This window comes from Pleurodeles waltl, chromosome 12, assembly GCF_031143425.1.
Source record: "Pleurodeles waltl isolate 20211129_DDA chromosome 12, aPleWal1.hap1.20221129, whole genome shotgun sequence".
Classification (NCBI taxonomy): domain Eukaryota; kingdom Metazoa; phylum Chordata; class Amphibia; order Caudata; family Salamandridae; genus Pleurodeles; species Pleurodeles waltl.
Genome location: NC_090451.1, coordinates 20,688,788 through 20,703,096, shown reverse-complemented (window position 1 = coordinate 20,703,096; position 14,309 = coordinate 20,688,788). Strand labels below are relative to the sequence as shown.

The following is a 14,309-nucleotide window of genomic DNA, read 5'->3' as shown; positions in this document are numbered from 1 at the left end:
TGCAGTGTCTCTGCTCCTGGTGTGTTCGGACTGTGTGCAGTGCCCCTGCTCCTGGTGTTTTATGTGCAGTGTCTCTGCTCCTGGTGTGTTCGAACTGTGTGCAGTGTCTCTGCTCCTGGTGTGTTGTGTGCAGTGTCCCTGCTCCTGGTGTGTTGTGTGCAGTGTCTCTGCTCCTGGTGTGTTGTGTGCAGTGTCTCTGCTCTTGGTGTGTTCGGACTATTTGCAGTGTCTCTGCTCCTGGTGTGTTGTGTACAGTGTCTCTGCTCCTGGTGTGCTCGGACTGTGTGCAGTGTCCCTGCAGAGTGTCTGCTCCTGGTGTGTTCTGTGCAGTGTCTCTGCTCCTGGTGTGTTGTGTGCAGTGTCTCTGCTCCTGATGTGTTCGGACTGTGTGCAGTGTCTCTGCTCCTGGTGTGTTGTGTGCAGTGTCTCTGCTCCTGGTGTGTTCAGGCTATGTGCAGTGTCTCTGCTCCTGGTGTGTTCGGACTGTGTGCAGTGTCCCTGCTCCTGGTGGGTTGTGTGCAGTCCGCATGCTGCTGGTGTGATCTGACTGTGTGTAGTGTCCCTGCTCCTGGTGTGTTGTGTGCAGTGTCACTGCTCCTGGTGTGTTGTGTGCAGTGTCCTTGCTCCTGGTGGGTTGTGTGCAGTCCGCATGCTGCTGGTGTGTTCGGACTGTGTGCAGTGTCTCTGCTCCTGGTGTGTTGTGTGCAGTGTCTCTGCTCCTGGTGTGTTGTGTGCAGTGTCACTGCTCCTGGTGTGTTGTGTGCAGTGTCATTGCTCCTGGTGGGTTGTGTGCAGTCCGCATGCTGCTGGTGTGTTCGGACTGTGTGCAGTGTCTCTGCTTCTGGTGTGTTGTGTGCAGTGTCTGCTCCTGGTGTGTTGTGTGCAGTGTCCTTGCTCCTGGTGGGTTGTGTGCAGTCCGCATGCTGCTGGTGTGTTCGGACTGTGTGCAGTGTCTCTGCTTCTGGTGTGTTGTGTGCAGTGTCTGCTCCTGGTGTGTTGTGTGCAGTGTCTCTGCTATTGGTGTGTTGTGTGCAGTGTCTCTGCTCCTGGTGTGTTCGGACTGTGTGCAGTGTCTCTGCTCCTGGGGTGTTGTGTGCAGTGTCCCTGCTCCTGGTGTGTTCTGTGCAGTGTCTCTGCTCCTGGTGTGTTCGGACTGTGTGCAGTGTCCCCGCTCCTGGTGTGTTCTGTGCAGTGTCTCTGCCTCTGGTGTGTTCGGACTGTGTGCAGTGTCCCTGCTCCTGGTGGGTTGTGTGCAGTCCGCATGCTGCTGGTGTGTTCGGACTGTGTGCAATGTCCCTGCTCCTGGTGTGTTGTGCGCAGTGTCCCTGTGTCTCTGCTCCTGGTGTGTTCTGTGCAGTGTCTTTGCTGCTGGTGTGTTCGGACTGTGTGCAGTGTCCCTGCTCCTGGTGTGTTGTGTGCAGTGTCTGCTCCTGGTGTGTTGTGTGCAGTGTGCCCAGCACCTGGTGTGTTGTGTGCAGTGTCTGCTCCTCGTGTGTTGTGTGCAGTGTGCCCTGCTTCTGGTGTGTTCTGTGCAGTGTCTCTGCTCCTGGTGTGTTCTGTGCAGTGTCTCTGCTTCTGGTGTGTTCGGACTGTGTGCAGTGTCCCTGCTCCTGGTGTGTTGTGTGCAGTCCGAATGCTGCTGGTGTGTTCGGACTGTGTGCAGTGTCCCTGCTCCTGGTGTGTTGTTTGCAGTGTCTGCTCCTGGTGTGTTGTGTGCAGTGTCTCTGCTCCTGGTGTGTTGTGTGCAGTGTCTCTGCCCCTGGTGTGTTCGGACTGTGTGCAGTGTCTCTGCTCCTGGTGTGTTCGGACTGTGTGCAGTGTCTCTGCTCCTGGTGTGTTGTGGGCAGTGTCTGCTCCTGGTGTGTTGTGTGCAGTGTCTCTGCTCCTGGTGTGTTGTGTGCAGTGTCTCTGCTCCTGGTGTGTTGTGTGCAGTGTCTCTGCCCCTGGTGTGTTGTGGGCAGTGTCTGCTCCTGGTGTGTTGTGTGGAGTGTCTCTGCTCCTGGTGTGTTCGGACTGTGTGCAGTTTCTCTGCTCCTGGTGTGTTATGTGCAGTGTCTCTGCCCCTGGTGTGTTGTGTGCAGTGTCTCTGCCCCTGGTGTGTTGTGTGCAGTGTCCCTGCTCCTGGTGTGTTGTGTGCAGTGTCTCTGCTCCTGGTGTATTCGAACTGTGTGCAGTGTCTCTGCTCCTGGTGTGTTGTGTGCAGTGTCTCTGCTCCTGGTGTGTTGTGTGCAGTGTCTCTGCACCTGGTGTGTTCTGTGCAGTGTCTCTGCTCCTGGTGTGTTTTGTGCAGTGTCTCTGCTCCTGGTGTGTTGTGTGCAGTGTCTCTGCTCCTGGTGTGTTTTGTGCAGTGTCTCTGCTCCTGGTGGGTTGTGTGCAGTGTCTCTGCACCTGGTGTGTTTTGTGCAGTGTCTCTGCTCCTGCTGTGTTGTGTGCAGTGTCTCTACTCCTGGTGTGTTCGGACTGTGTGCAGTGTCCCTGCTCCTGGTGGGTTGTCTGCAGTCCGCATGCTGCTGGAGTGATCGGACTGTGTGCAGTGTCCCTGCTCCTGGGGTGTTCTGTGCAGTGTCTCTGCTCCTGGTGTGTTCTGTGGTGTCTCTGCTCCCTGTGTGTTCGGACTGTGTGCAGTGTCCCTGCTCCTGGTGGGTTGTGTGCAGTCTGCATGCTGCTGGTGTGTTCGGACTGTTTGCAGTGTCCCTGCTCCTGGTGTGTTGTGTGCAGTGTCTCTGCTCCTGGTGTGTTCGGACTGTGTGCAGTGCCCCTGCTCCTGGTGTTTTATGTGCAGTGTCTCTGCTCCTGGTGTGTTGTGTGCAGTGTCTCTGCTCCTGGTGTGTTCAGACTGTGTGCAGTGTCCCTGCTCCTGGTGTGTTCTGTGCAGTGTCCCTGCTCCTGGTGTGTTGTGTGCAGTGTCTCTGCTCCTGGTGTGTTGTGTGCAGTGTCTCTGCTCTTGGTATGTTCGGACTATGTGCAGTGTCTCTGCTCCTGGTGTGTTGTGTGCAGTGTCTCTGCTCCTGGTGTGCTCGGACTGTGTGCAGTGTCTCTGCTCCTGGTGTGTTGTGTGCAGTGTCTCTGCTCCTGGTGTGTTCAGACTATGTGCAGTGTCTCTGCTCCTGGTGTGTTCGGACTGTGTGCAGTGTCCCTGCTCCTGGTGGGTTGTGTGCAGTCCGCATGCTGCTGGTGTGATCTGACTGTGTGTAGTGTCCCTGCTCCTGGTGTGTTGTGTGCAGTGTCACTGCTCCTGGTGTGTTGTGTGCAGTGTCCTTGCTCCTGGTGGGTTGTGTGCAGTCCGCATGCTGCTGGTGTGTTCGGACTGTGTGCAGTGTCCCTGCTCCTGGTGGGTTGTGTGCAGTCTGCATGCTGCTGGTGTGTTCGGACTGTTTGCAGTGTCCCTGCTCCTGGTGTGTTGTGTGCAGTGTCTCTGCTCCTGGTGTGTTCGGACTGTGTGCAGTGCCCCTGCTCCTGGTGTTTTATGTGCAGTGTCTCTGCTCCTGGTGTGTTCGAACTGTGTGCAGTGTCTCTGCTCCTGGTGTGTTGTGTGCAGTGTCCCTGCTCCTGGTGTGTTGTGTGCAGTGTCTCTGCTCCTGGTGTGTTGTGTGCAGTGTCTCTGCTCTTGGTGTGTTCGGACTATTTGCAGTGTCTCTGCTCCTGGTGTGTTGTGTACAGTGTCTCTGCTCCTGGTGTGCTCGGACTGTGTGCAGTGTCCCTGCAGAGTGTCTGCTCCTGGTGTGTTCTGTGCAGTGTCTCTGCTCCTGGTGTGTTGTGTGCAGTGTCTCTGCTCCTGATGTGTTCGGACTGTGTGCAGTGTCTCTGCTCCTGGTGTGTTGTGTGCAGTGTCTCTGCTCCTGGTGTGTTCAGGCTATGTGCAGTGTCTCTGCTCCTGGTGTGTTCGGACTGTGTGCAGTGTCCCTGCTCCTGGTGGGTTGTGTGCAGTCCGCATGCTGCTGGTGTGATCTGACTGTGTGTAGTGTCCCTGCTCCTGGTGTGTTGTGTGCAGTGTCACTGCTCCTGGTGTGTTGTGTGCAGTGTCCTTGCTCCTGGTGGGTTGTGTGCAGTCCGCATGCTGCTGGTGTGTTCGGACTGTGTGCAGTGTCTCTGCTCCTGGTGTGTTGTGTGCAGTGTCTCTGCTCCTGGTGTGTTGTGTGCAGTGTCACTGCTCCTGGTGTGTTGTGTGCAGTGTCATTGCTCCTGGTGGGTTGTGTGCAGTCCGCATGCTGCTGGTGTGTTCGGACTGTGTGCAGTGTCTCTGCTTCTGGTGTGTTGTGTGCAGTGTCTGCTCCTGGTGTGTTGTTTGCAGTGTCTCTGCTATTGGTGTGTTGTGTGCAGTGTCTCTGCTCCTGGTGTGTTCGGACTGTGTGCAGTGTCTCTGCTCCTGGGGTGTTGTGTGCAGTGTCCCTGTTCCTGGTGTGTTCTGACTGTGTGCAGTGTCTCTGCTCCTGGTGTGTTCGGACTGTGTGCAGTGTCCCTGCTCCTGGTGGGTTGTGTGCAGTCCTCATGCTGCTGGTGTGTTCGGACTGTGTGCAATATCCCTGCTCCTGGTGTGTTGTGCGCAGTGTCCCTGTGTCTCTGCTCCTGGTGTGTTCGGACTGTGTGCAGTGTCCCTGCTCCTGGTGTGTTGTGTGCAGTGTCTGCTCCTGGTGTGTTGTATGCAGTGTCTCTGCTCCTCGTGTGTTGTGTGCAGTGTGCCCGTGCTCTGGTGTGTTGTGTGCAGTGTCCCTGCTCCTGGTGTGTTGTGTGCAGTCCGAATGCTGCTGGTGTGTTCGGACTGTGTGCAGTGTCCCTGCTCCTGGTGTGTTGTGTGCAGTGTCTGCTCCTGGTGTGTTGTGTACAGTGTCTCTGCTCCTGGTGTGTTCGGACTGTGTGCAGTGTCTCTGCTCCTGGTGTGTTGTGGGCAGTGTCTGCTCCTGGTGTGTTGTGTGCAGTGTCCCTGCTCCTGGTGTGTTGTGTGCAGTGTCTGCCCCTGGTGTGTTGTGTGGAGTGTCTCTGCTCCTGGTGTGTTCGGACTGTGTGCAGAGTGTCTGCTCCTGGTGTGTTATGTGCAGTGTCTCTCCCCCTGGTGTGTTGTGTGCAGTGTCCCTGCTCCTGGTGTGTTGTGTGCAGTGTCTCTGCTCCTGGTGTATTCGAACTGTGTGCAGTGTCTCTGCTCCTGGTGTGTTGTGTGCAGTGTCTCTGCTCCTGGTGTGTTGTGTGCAGTGTCTCTGCTCCTGGTGTGTTGTGTGCAGTGTCTCTGCACCTGGTGTGTTTTGTGCAGTGTCTCTGCTCCTCGTGTGTTGTGTGCAGTGTCTCTACTCCTGGTGTGTTCGGACTGTGTGCAGTGTCCCTGCTCCTGGTGGGTTGTGTGCAGTGTCTCTGCACCTGGTGTGTTTTGTGCAGTGTCTCTGCCCCTGGTGTGTTGTGTGCAGTGTCTCTACTCCTGGTGTGTTCGGACTGTGTGCAGTGTCCCTGCTCCTGGTGGGTTGTCTGCAGTCCGCATGCTGCTGGTGTGATCAGACTGTGTGCAGTGTCCCTGCTCCTGGGGTGTTCTGTGCAGTGTCTCTGCTCCTGGTGTGTTCTGTGGTGTCTCTGCTCCTGGTGTGTTCGGACTGTGTGCAGTGTCCCTGCTCCTGGTGGGTTGTGTGCAGTCTGCATGCTGCTGGTGTGTTCGGACTGTTTGCAGTGTCCCTGCTCCTGGTGTGTTGTGTGCAGTGTCTCTGCTCCTGGTGTGTTCAAACTGTGTGCAGTGTCCCTGCCCCTGGTGTGTTGTGTGCAGTGTCTCTGCTCCTGGTGTGTTCGGACTGTGTGCAGTGCCCCTGCTCCTGGTGTTTTATGTGCAGTGTCTCTGCTCCTGGTGTGTTGTGTGCAGTGTCTCTGCTCCTGGTGTGTTCAGACTGTGTGCAGTGTCCCTGCTCCTGGTGTGTTCTGTGCAGTGTCCCTGCTCCTGGTGTGTTGTGTGCAGTGTCTCTGCTCCTGGTGTGTTGTGTGCAGTGTCTCTGCTCTTGGTGTGTTCGGACTATGTGCAGTGTCTCTGCTCCTGGTGTGTTGTGTGCAGTGTCTCTGCTCCTGGTGTGCTCGGATTGTGTGCAGTGTCCCTGCAGAGTGTCTGCTCCTGGTGTGTTCTGTGCAGTGTCTCTGCTCCTGGTGTGCTCTGTGCAGTGTCTCTGATCCTGGTGTGTTCGGACTGTGTGCAGTGTCCCTGCTCCTGGTGTGTTGTGTGCAGTGTCTCTACTCCTGGTGTGTTCGGACTGTGTGCAGTGTCCCCGCTCCTGGTGTGTTGTGTGCAGTGTCTGCTCCTGGTTTGTTGTGTGCAGTGTCCCTGCTCCTGGTGTGTTGTGTGCAGTGTCTCTGCTCCTGGTGTGTTGTGTGCAGTGTCCCTGCTCCTGGTGTGTTCTGTGCAGTGTCTCTGCTCCTGGTGTGTTCGGACTGTGTGCAGTGTCCCTGCTCCCGGTGGGTTGTGTGCAGTCCGCATGTTGCTGGTGTGTTGTGTGGAGTGTCTCTGCTCCTGGTGTGTTCGGACTGTGTGCAGTGTCTCTGCCCCTGGTGTGTTCGGACTGTGTGCAGTGTCTCTGCTCCTGGTGTGTTCGGACTGCGTGCAGTGTCTCTGCCCCTGGTGTGTTGTGTGCAGTGTCCCTGCTCCTGGTGTGTTGTGTGCAGTGTCTCTGCTCCTGCTGTATTCGAACTGTGTGCAGTGTCTCTGCTCCTGGTGTGTTGTGTCTCTGCTCCTGGTGTGTTGTGTGCAGTGTCTCTGGTCCTGGTGTGTTCTGTGGTGTCTCTGCTCCCGGTGTGTTTGGACTGTGTGCAGTGTCCCTGCTCCTGGTGGGTTGTGTGCAGTCCGCATGCTGATGGTGTGTTGTGTGCAGTGTCTCTGCTCCTGGTGTGTTCGGACTGTATGCAGTGTCTCTGCTCCTGGTGTGTTGTGTGCACTGTCCCTGCTCCTGGTGTGGTGTGTGCAGTGTCCCTGCTCCTGGTGTGTTGTGTGCAGTGTCCCTGCTCCTGGTGTGTTCTGTGCAGTTTCTCTGCTCCTGGTGTGTTCAGACTGTGTGCAGTGTCCCCGCTCCTGGTGTGTTGTGTGCAGTGTCTCTGCCTCTGGTGTGTTCGGACTGTGTGCAGTGTCTCTGCTCCTGGTGTGTTCGGACTGTGTGCAGTGTCTCTGCCCCTGGTGTGTTGTGTGCAGTGTCCCTGCTCCTGGTGTGTTGTGTGCAGTGTCTCTGCTCCTGCTGTATTCGAACTGTGTGCAGTGTCTCTGCTCCTGGTGTGTTGTGTGCAGTGTCTCTGCTCCTGGTGTGTTCTGTGGTGTCTGCTCCCGGTGTGTTTGGACTGTGTGCAGTGTCCCTGCTCCTGGTGGGTTGTGTGCAGTCCGCATGCTGATGGTGTGTTCGGACTGTGTGCAGTGTCCCTGCTCCTGGTGTGTTGTGTGCAGTGTCTCTGCTCCTGGTGTGTTCGGACTGTGTGCAGTGTCTCTGCTCCTGGTGTGTTGTGTGCAGTGTCCCTGCTCCTGGTGTGTTGTGTGCAGTGTCTCTGCTCCTGGTGTGTTCTGTGCAGTGTCTCTACTCCTGGTGTGTTCGGACTGTGTGCAGTGTCCCCGCTCCTGGTGTGTTGTGTGCAGTGTCTGCTCCTGGTGTGTTGTGTGCAGTGTCCCTGCTCCTGGTATGTTGTGTGCAGTGTCCCTGCTCCTGGGGTGCTGTGTGCAGTGTCTCTGCTCCTGGTGTGTTCTGTTCAGTGTCTCTGCTCCTGGTGTGTTCGGTCTGTGTGCAGTGTCCCTGCTCCTGGTGTGTTGTGTGCAGTGTCCCCGCTCCTGGTGTGTTGTGTGCAGTGTCCCTGCTCCTGGTATGTTGTGTGCAGTGTCCCTGCTCCTGGTGTGTTGTGTGCAGTGTCTCTACTCCTGGTGTGTTGTGTGCAGTGTCTCTACTCCTGGTGTGTTCGGACTGTGTGCAGTGTCCCCGCTCCTGGTGTGTTGTGTGCAGTGTCTGCTCCTGGTGTGTTGTGTGCAGTGTCTCTGCTCCTGGTGTGTTCGGACTGTGTGCAGTGTCTCTGCCCCTGGTGTGTTGTGTGCAGTGTCTCTGCCCCTGGTGTGTTGTGTGCAGTGTCCCTGCCCCTGGTGTGTTGTGTGCAGTGTCCCTGCTCCTGGTGTGTTGTGTGCAGTTTCTCTGCTCCTGGTGTGTTCGGACTGTGTGCAGTGTCCCCGCTCCTGGTGTGTTCTGTGCAGTGTCTCTGCCCCTGGTGTGTTCGGACTGTGTGCAGTGTCTCTACTCCTGGTGTGTTTGGACTGTGTGCAGTGTCTCCGCTCCTGGTGTGTTGTGTGCAGTGTCCCCGCTCCTAGTGTGTTGTGTGCAGTGTTTGCTCCTGGTGTGTTGTGTGCAGTGTCTCTACTCCTGGTGTGTTCGGACTGTGTGCAGTGTCCCCGCTCCTGGTGTGTTGTGTGCAGTGTCTCTGCTCCTGGTGTGTGTTGTGTGCAGTGTCTCTGCTCCTGGTGTGTTGTGTGCAGTGTCTCTGCTCCTGGTGTGTTGTGTGCAGTGTCTCTGCTCCTGGTGTGTTGTGTGCAGTGTCCCCGCTCCTGGTGTGTTGTGTGCAGTCCGCATGCTGCTGGTGTGTTCTGTGCAGTGTCTCTGCTCCTGGTGTGTTGTGTGCAGTGTCTCTGCTCCTGGTGTGTTGTGTGCAGTGTCTCTGCTCCTGGTGTGTGTTGTGTGCAGTGTCTCTGCTCCTGGGGTGCTGTGTGCAGTGTCCCCGCTCCTGGTGTGTTTGGACTGTGTGCAGTGTCTCCGCTCCTGGTGTGTTGTGTGCAGTGTCCCCGCTCCTGGTGTGTTGTGTGCAGTGTCTGCTCCTGGTGTGTTGTGTGCAGTGTCTCTACTCCTGGTGTGTTGTGTGCAGTGTCTGCTCCTGGTGTGTTGTGTGCAGTGTCTCTACTCCTGGTGTGTTGTGTGCAGTGTCTCTACTCCTGGTGTGTTGTGTGCAGTGTCTCTGCTCCTGGTGTGTTGTGTGCAGTGTCCCCGCTCCTGGTGTGTTGTGTGCAGTGTCTGCTCCTGGTGTGTTGTGTGCAGTGTCTCTACTCCTGGTGTGTTCGGACTGTGTGCAGTGTCCCCGCTCCTGGTGTGTTGTGTGCAGTGTCTCTGCTCCTGGTGTGTTGTGTGCAGTGTCTCTGCTCCTGGTGTGTGTTGTGTGCAGTGTCTCTGCTCCTGGTGTGTTGTGTGCAGTGTCTCTGCTCCTGGTGTGTGTTGTGTGCAGTGTCTCTGCTCCTGGTGTGTTGTGTGCAGTGTCTCCGCTCCTGGTGTGTTGTGTGCAGTGTCTGCTCCTGGTGTGTTGTGTGCAGTGTCTCTGCTCCTGGTGTGTTGTGTGCAGTGTCTCTGCTCCTGGTGTGTGTTGTGTGCAGTGTCTCTGCTCCTGGTGTGTTGTGTGCAGTGTCTCTGCTCCTGGTGTGTTGTGTGCAGTGTCCCCGCTCCTGGTGTGTTGTGTGCAGTGTCTCTGCTCCTGGTGTGTTGTGTGCAGTGTCTCTGCTCCTGGTGTGTTGTGTGCAGTGTCTCTGCTCCTGGTATGTTGTGTGCAGTGTCCCTGCTCCTGGTATGTTGTGTGCAGTGTCCCTGCTCCTGGGGTGCTGTGTGCAGTGTCCCCGCTCCTGGTGTGTTGTGTGCAGTGTCTCTGCTCCTGGTGTGTTGTGTGCAGTGTCTCTGCTCCTGGTGTGTGTTGTGTGCAGTGTCTCTGCTCCTGGTGTGTAGTGTGCAGTGTCTCCGCTCCTGGTGTGTTGTGTGCAGTGTCTCTGCTCCTGGTGTGTTGTGTGCAGTCCGCATGCTGCTGGTGTGTGACGCGTGCGCATCTGCATGGCAGGGCCCTGAGCACCCACAAAGGGGTCTTTGAAATGTCCACCCTAGTATGTACTCAACAGAGACCACCAGAGCTCGAGTGTGGGGGCTGCCTGCGGGGACGAGGGGATCCCAGCCCTGGAGGGCACCGGGAGGGCTTAGAGGGCTTAGAGGGGTGAGGGGAAGAGTCTGCAATCCCAAACTGTGTCACCCCTGGGGACGGGGGCGAGGGTAATTTAATCTAAGCCCATATGCTGAGGCCGCTTTGGGTAAATAAACAGCCCCAGGTGCAGGATGTGAAGCCAGGTGAGGTCTCCTGACTAAGCGCGTCCCCTCCTCTGGAGCCCTAAAGTGCAGCAGAGCCCCGCCCACCCACGCACACTGCACGCACTGTCTGATACAGTCTCACCCATGCATCACTGCACGCATAGTGCAGTCTCACCCACCCACGCACACTGCGCGCACTGTCCAGTGCAGTCTCACTCACGCATCACTGCACGCAGACTCCAGTGCAGTCTCACCCACCCACGCACACTGCACGCACTGTCTGATACAGTCTCACCCATGCATCACTGCACGCATAGTGCAGTCTCACCCACCCACGCACACTGCGCGCACTGTCCAGTGCAGTCTCACTCACGCATCACTGCACGCAGACTCCAGTGCAGTCTCACCCACCCACGCACACTGCACGCACTGTCTGATACAGTCTCACCCACGCATCACTGCGCGCACTGTCCAGTGCAGTCTCACCCACGCATCACTGCACTCAGACTCCAGTGCAGTCTCACCCACGCTTCACTGCATGCACTGTCTCACCCACCCACGCACACTGCATGCACTGTCTCACCCACCCACGCACACTGCACGCACTGTCTGATACAGTCTCATCCACGCATCACTGCGCGCACTGTCCAGTGCAGTCTCACCCACGCATCACTGCACGCAGACTCCAGTGCACTCCTATTCATCCACCCATCTACTCATCACTGCACACACTGTCCAGTGGAGTCTTATTCACCCACGCTTCACTGCATGCACTGTCTCACCCACCCACACATCACTGCGCTCACTGTCCGGTGCAGTCTCGTTCATGCACACACTGTCCAGTGCAGTCTCATTCACCCACCCACGCATCACTGCACGCACTGTCCGGTGAAGTCTCACCCACCCACGCATCACTGCGCTCACTGTCCGGTGCAGTCTCACCCACCCACGCATCACTGCGCGCACTGTCCAGTGCAGTCTCACCCACCCACGCATCACTGCGCGCACTGTCCAGTGCAGTCTCACCCACGCATCACTGCGCGCACTGTCCAGTGCAGTCTCACCCACACATCACTGCGCGCACTGTGCAGCGCAATCTCATGAATTCATAATTAATAGCATATAGCTCATTGGAGTTTCATGACTCCCCACACTTGCCTCATTTCAGCGGCGTCTCCAACACTTCCTTCACCTTCGAGTCTCACTCACTTCCCGTCATTGGCATCAGTCACTTCCACAGAGTCTCACTCATTCTCTTCACTGCCTCATACACTTCGAGTGTCACTCACTCCCCGTCATTGGCTTCAGTCACTTCCAGGAAGTTTCACTGACTCCCTTCACCGGCCTCAGACATTTCATTGGAGTCTCACTCACGCCATTCACCACCCTCAGACAATTCAAGTCTCACTTCATTCCCCGTCATTGGCATCAGTCACTTCCACAGAGTCTCACTCATTCTCTTCACTGCCTCATACACTTCGAGTGTCACTCACTCCCCGTCATTGGCCTCAGTCACTTCTAGGAAGTTTCACTGACTCATCAGTTGCCTCAGTCACTTCATTGGAGTCTCACTCACGCCATTCCCCATCCTCTGACACTTCAAGTCTCACTTCATTCCCCGTCATTGGCCTCAGTCACTTCCACGGAGTCTCACTCACTCCCTTTACCACCCTCAGACACTTCGAGTCTCACTCATTCCCGTCACTGGCCTCATGCACTTCAAACGTAGGGAGCGGGCTATCTGTGCAGCTCCCCAGTGTAGGGGTGCACCATGCCACCCTTATTTCTTTACAGGGCTACAAATGACAATTTGAAAAGCTGACTTTGTGGCAGTGTGGTCGAGCAGGAGGCTTATCAGAGGGTAGTGCAAAGCGTTTGTTGTACACACACAGGCCATACATGAGAGAGACACAAGAAGGAACCCCAATGTTTATAAAATGAGTTACCTAGTTTATACTATGTTTCAACAGCAGAATACTTTCAAGAAGATAAATACTGTTGCAACTTGTATCATTTTAGCAGGTAAGTAACACTTTTACTCGAATGCTCTTTTACATGGTAAAGGTCCCAAAGTACCTTTACTGCGAAAGCGGTCCCTGCAAACAGTTCTTGAAGTCTCCTGTGGATTGTAGGGTGCTAGGGTTGCAAGTTTGCGGTGGTGCTAGTTGAATCAGGTGTCTTGTCCACTGCACAGTTGGTGACTGGGAGTGGGGGGCACCTGGAAAGAGAGTACAAGGGGGGCAAGTCTGGGAGGTTCCAACAAAGGGCTCAGTTGGTGGGGGTCGTGGAAGCGAAAGAGCACCTTTGAATGCCATGGAAGCTCGGGTGCAGCGGGTTTTTGTTGTCGGTGCTCCTGCGTCAAGGGGCCCACTGTTTTTTCGGGATCCTGCAAGAAGGAGGACAGAACAGGGCAGCTGGATGACTCTGGAAAATGTCCTTTGTGGTGCTGACATCCCTCGATGGCTGGTCATTGGATGCAGCATTGGAATCCAGTTTGTACTTCAACAAGCCTTGGTAGTTGCAAAGAGTCGGGTACCCCAGGAATTGCTGCAGCTCGGCTCTGGTTGATCCTGATGTCCTCTCTCTTGAAGGGTAGATAGGACTGAACTCTTGAAACATGGTGACCTCCTCCTGAGCAGCTGCGGCTTCGGTGGACCCGGTGGTCAGCAGGGTGATGAGCCGGATGTTGCGGTTGGTGTCTGCAGGAAGCAGGGAAGTTGCTCCTCCACTTCATAGGAGATGCTGACGAGCTGGCCAAGTGATGAAGAACCTCTGAGGCTTTTAGAGTCCCCACAGCTGCTGGGCAAGTTGAGATTTCGCGATAGTCAGGACAGGAGCAGCTAGGCAGGCAGGCAGGGGTTTGCCCCAAACGTCCATCAGTCATCCACATTTCTCGCTCCTTCAGCTCTTCTTTGTCCTCTTCTTCTAGGATCAGACAAACCTGTGCTCTTGGTGTCACAGGGACACCTAAATAGTCAATTAGGGGTGTTTAGGGAAGTGTAGAGTAGTAGGCAATGAGCTACCTACACTTGGGGTGACTACACCCCCATTATGACTTCTTTCTGTAGGGAGAGAGCATAACCCTTCCCAGAATTCATAGCTCCACCAAAATCAAGATAGTGGAACCCTTCCTAAAGTGTCCCCTTCACATAGCCCACCATGTGGGTGTGGCTACCCCAAAGGTGGAACATGCCTACTGCCTAACTAATTTTACCACCTGTCCTGGTGTCAGGTGGGACTCAGGGCAGGGGTGACAACTCTTAGGTCTGGGGAAGCCAGGGTGGCATACCGAAGGTGGCCGGGTCTTTGAAATCTCTGGCCTTGGTATGCAGATTCACCAGTCATACTGCTAGAGTAGGTGATAACACCTCCCTCTGGAGCAGGCATTGTTTCTGGCCTCTGTGGGCATGGGCTCTCACGTCCAGGGTGTCAGAAACATGTCTGTGGTGGCAGGGTGGTCGGGACTAGTCAGCCGGCACACTAAGTGACTAGTAGGTTTCAGATGGGCACATCTAAGGTGCCTTCTGGCTGGAGCCCCCTGGGTGCACGTCATAATAAATCCAAGGCTGGCATCAGTCTGGATTTATTAAGATGAGGTGTTTGACACCACAAACCATAGCTTTCAGTGAAGCCATTATGTAGCAGGGGAACTCTTAATGACGAATATCCAGCACATACCTTAAGATGGCTTCTGTGTTCACTTGTAATATCCAGTAATGAAACCAGACATCACAGAGGCATATCTGCTCATGCAGAATTGGCCTCACATCAGATATACTGCGCCCTACCGTAGGGCTCCAAGGCCTGCTGTAGGGGTGACTTACATATATTTCGATGCAGTGAGTGGGGCGTGGCACACAATGGGTGTGCCAGGTTGTATTTTCACCTGGCTTGCACCAGGGCACGCAGACTGCAATGGCAGCTGTGTGTGGCTTGTTTTAGGGAGACTCTATAGATGGCACAATGCATGCTGCTGCCCTTAGGGACCCTCTCCAGTACCCGGACCCTAGGCACCAGGGGTACAATTTACTTGGGTCTTACAAAGGTACAGAAGTGTGTGCCATTTGCACACTTTCTACCTGTTGTAGAAAAAGAGCACTGGCACTGGGGACCTATTTGGCAGGGACCCAGTGCACCTCAGTCAAAAAACCTCAGTACCAGTGACCAAAAAGTAGGGGTGACCATGTCCAAAAGTGGCCCTTACGTATACACTTCAACAGAGTCTCACTCACTTCCCACATCATGGCCTCCTGCACTGCTGTAGAGTCTCGCTCATTC

At 55.5% G+C, this 14,309-nt stretch overlaps 1 protein-coding gene across 8 annotated transcripts in view; it reads left to right on the top strand.

The window, feature by feature from the left end:
* The window catches only part of ARHGAP45 (Rho GTPase activating protein 45), a 381,773-nt gene that overhangs the window by 142,354 nt on the left and 225,110 nt on the right, over positions 1-14,309 (top strand). The window lies entirely within an intron of this gene.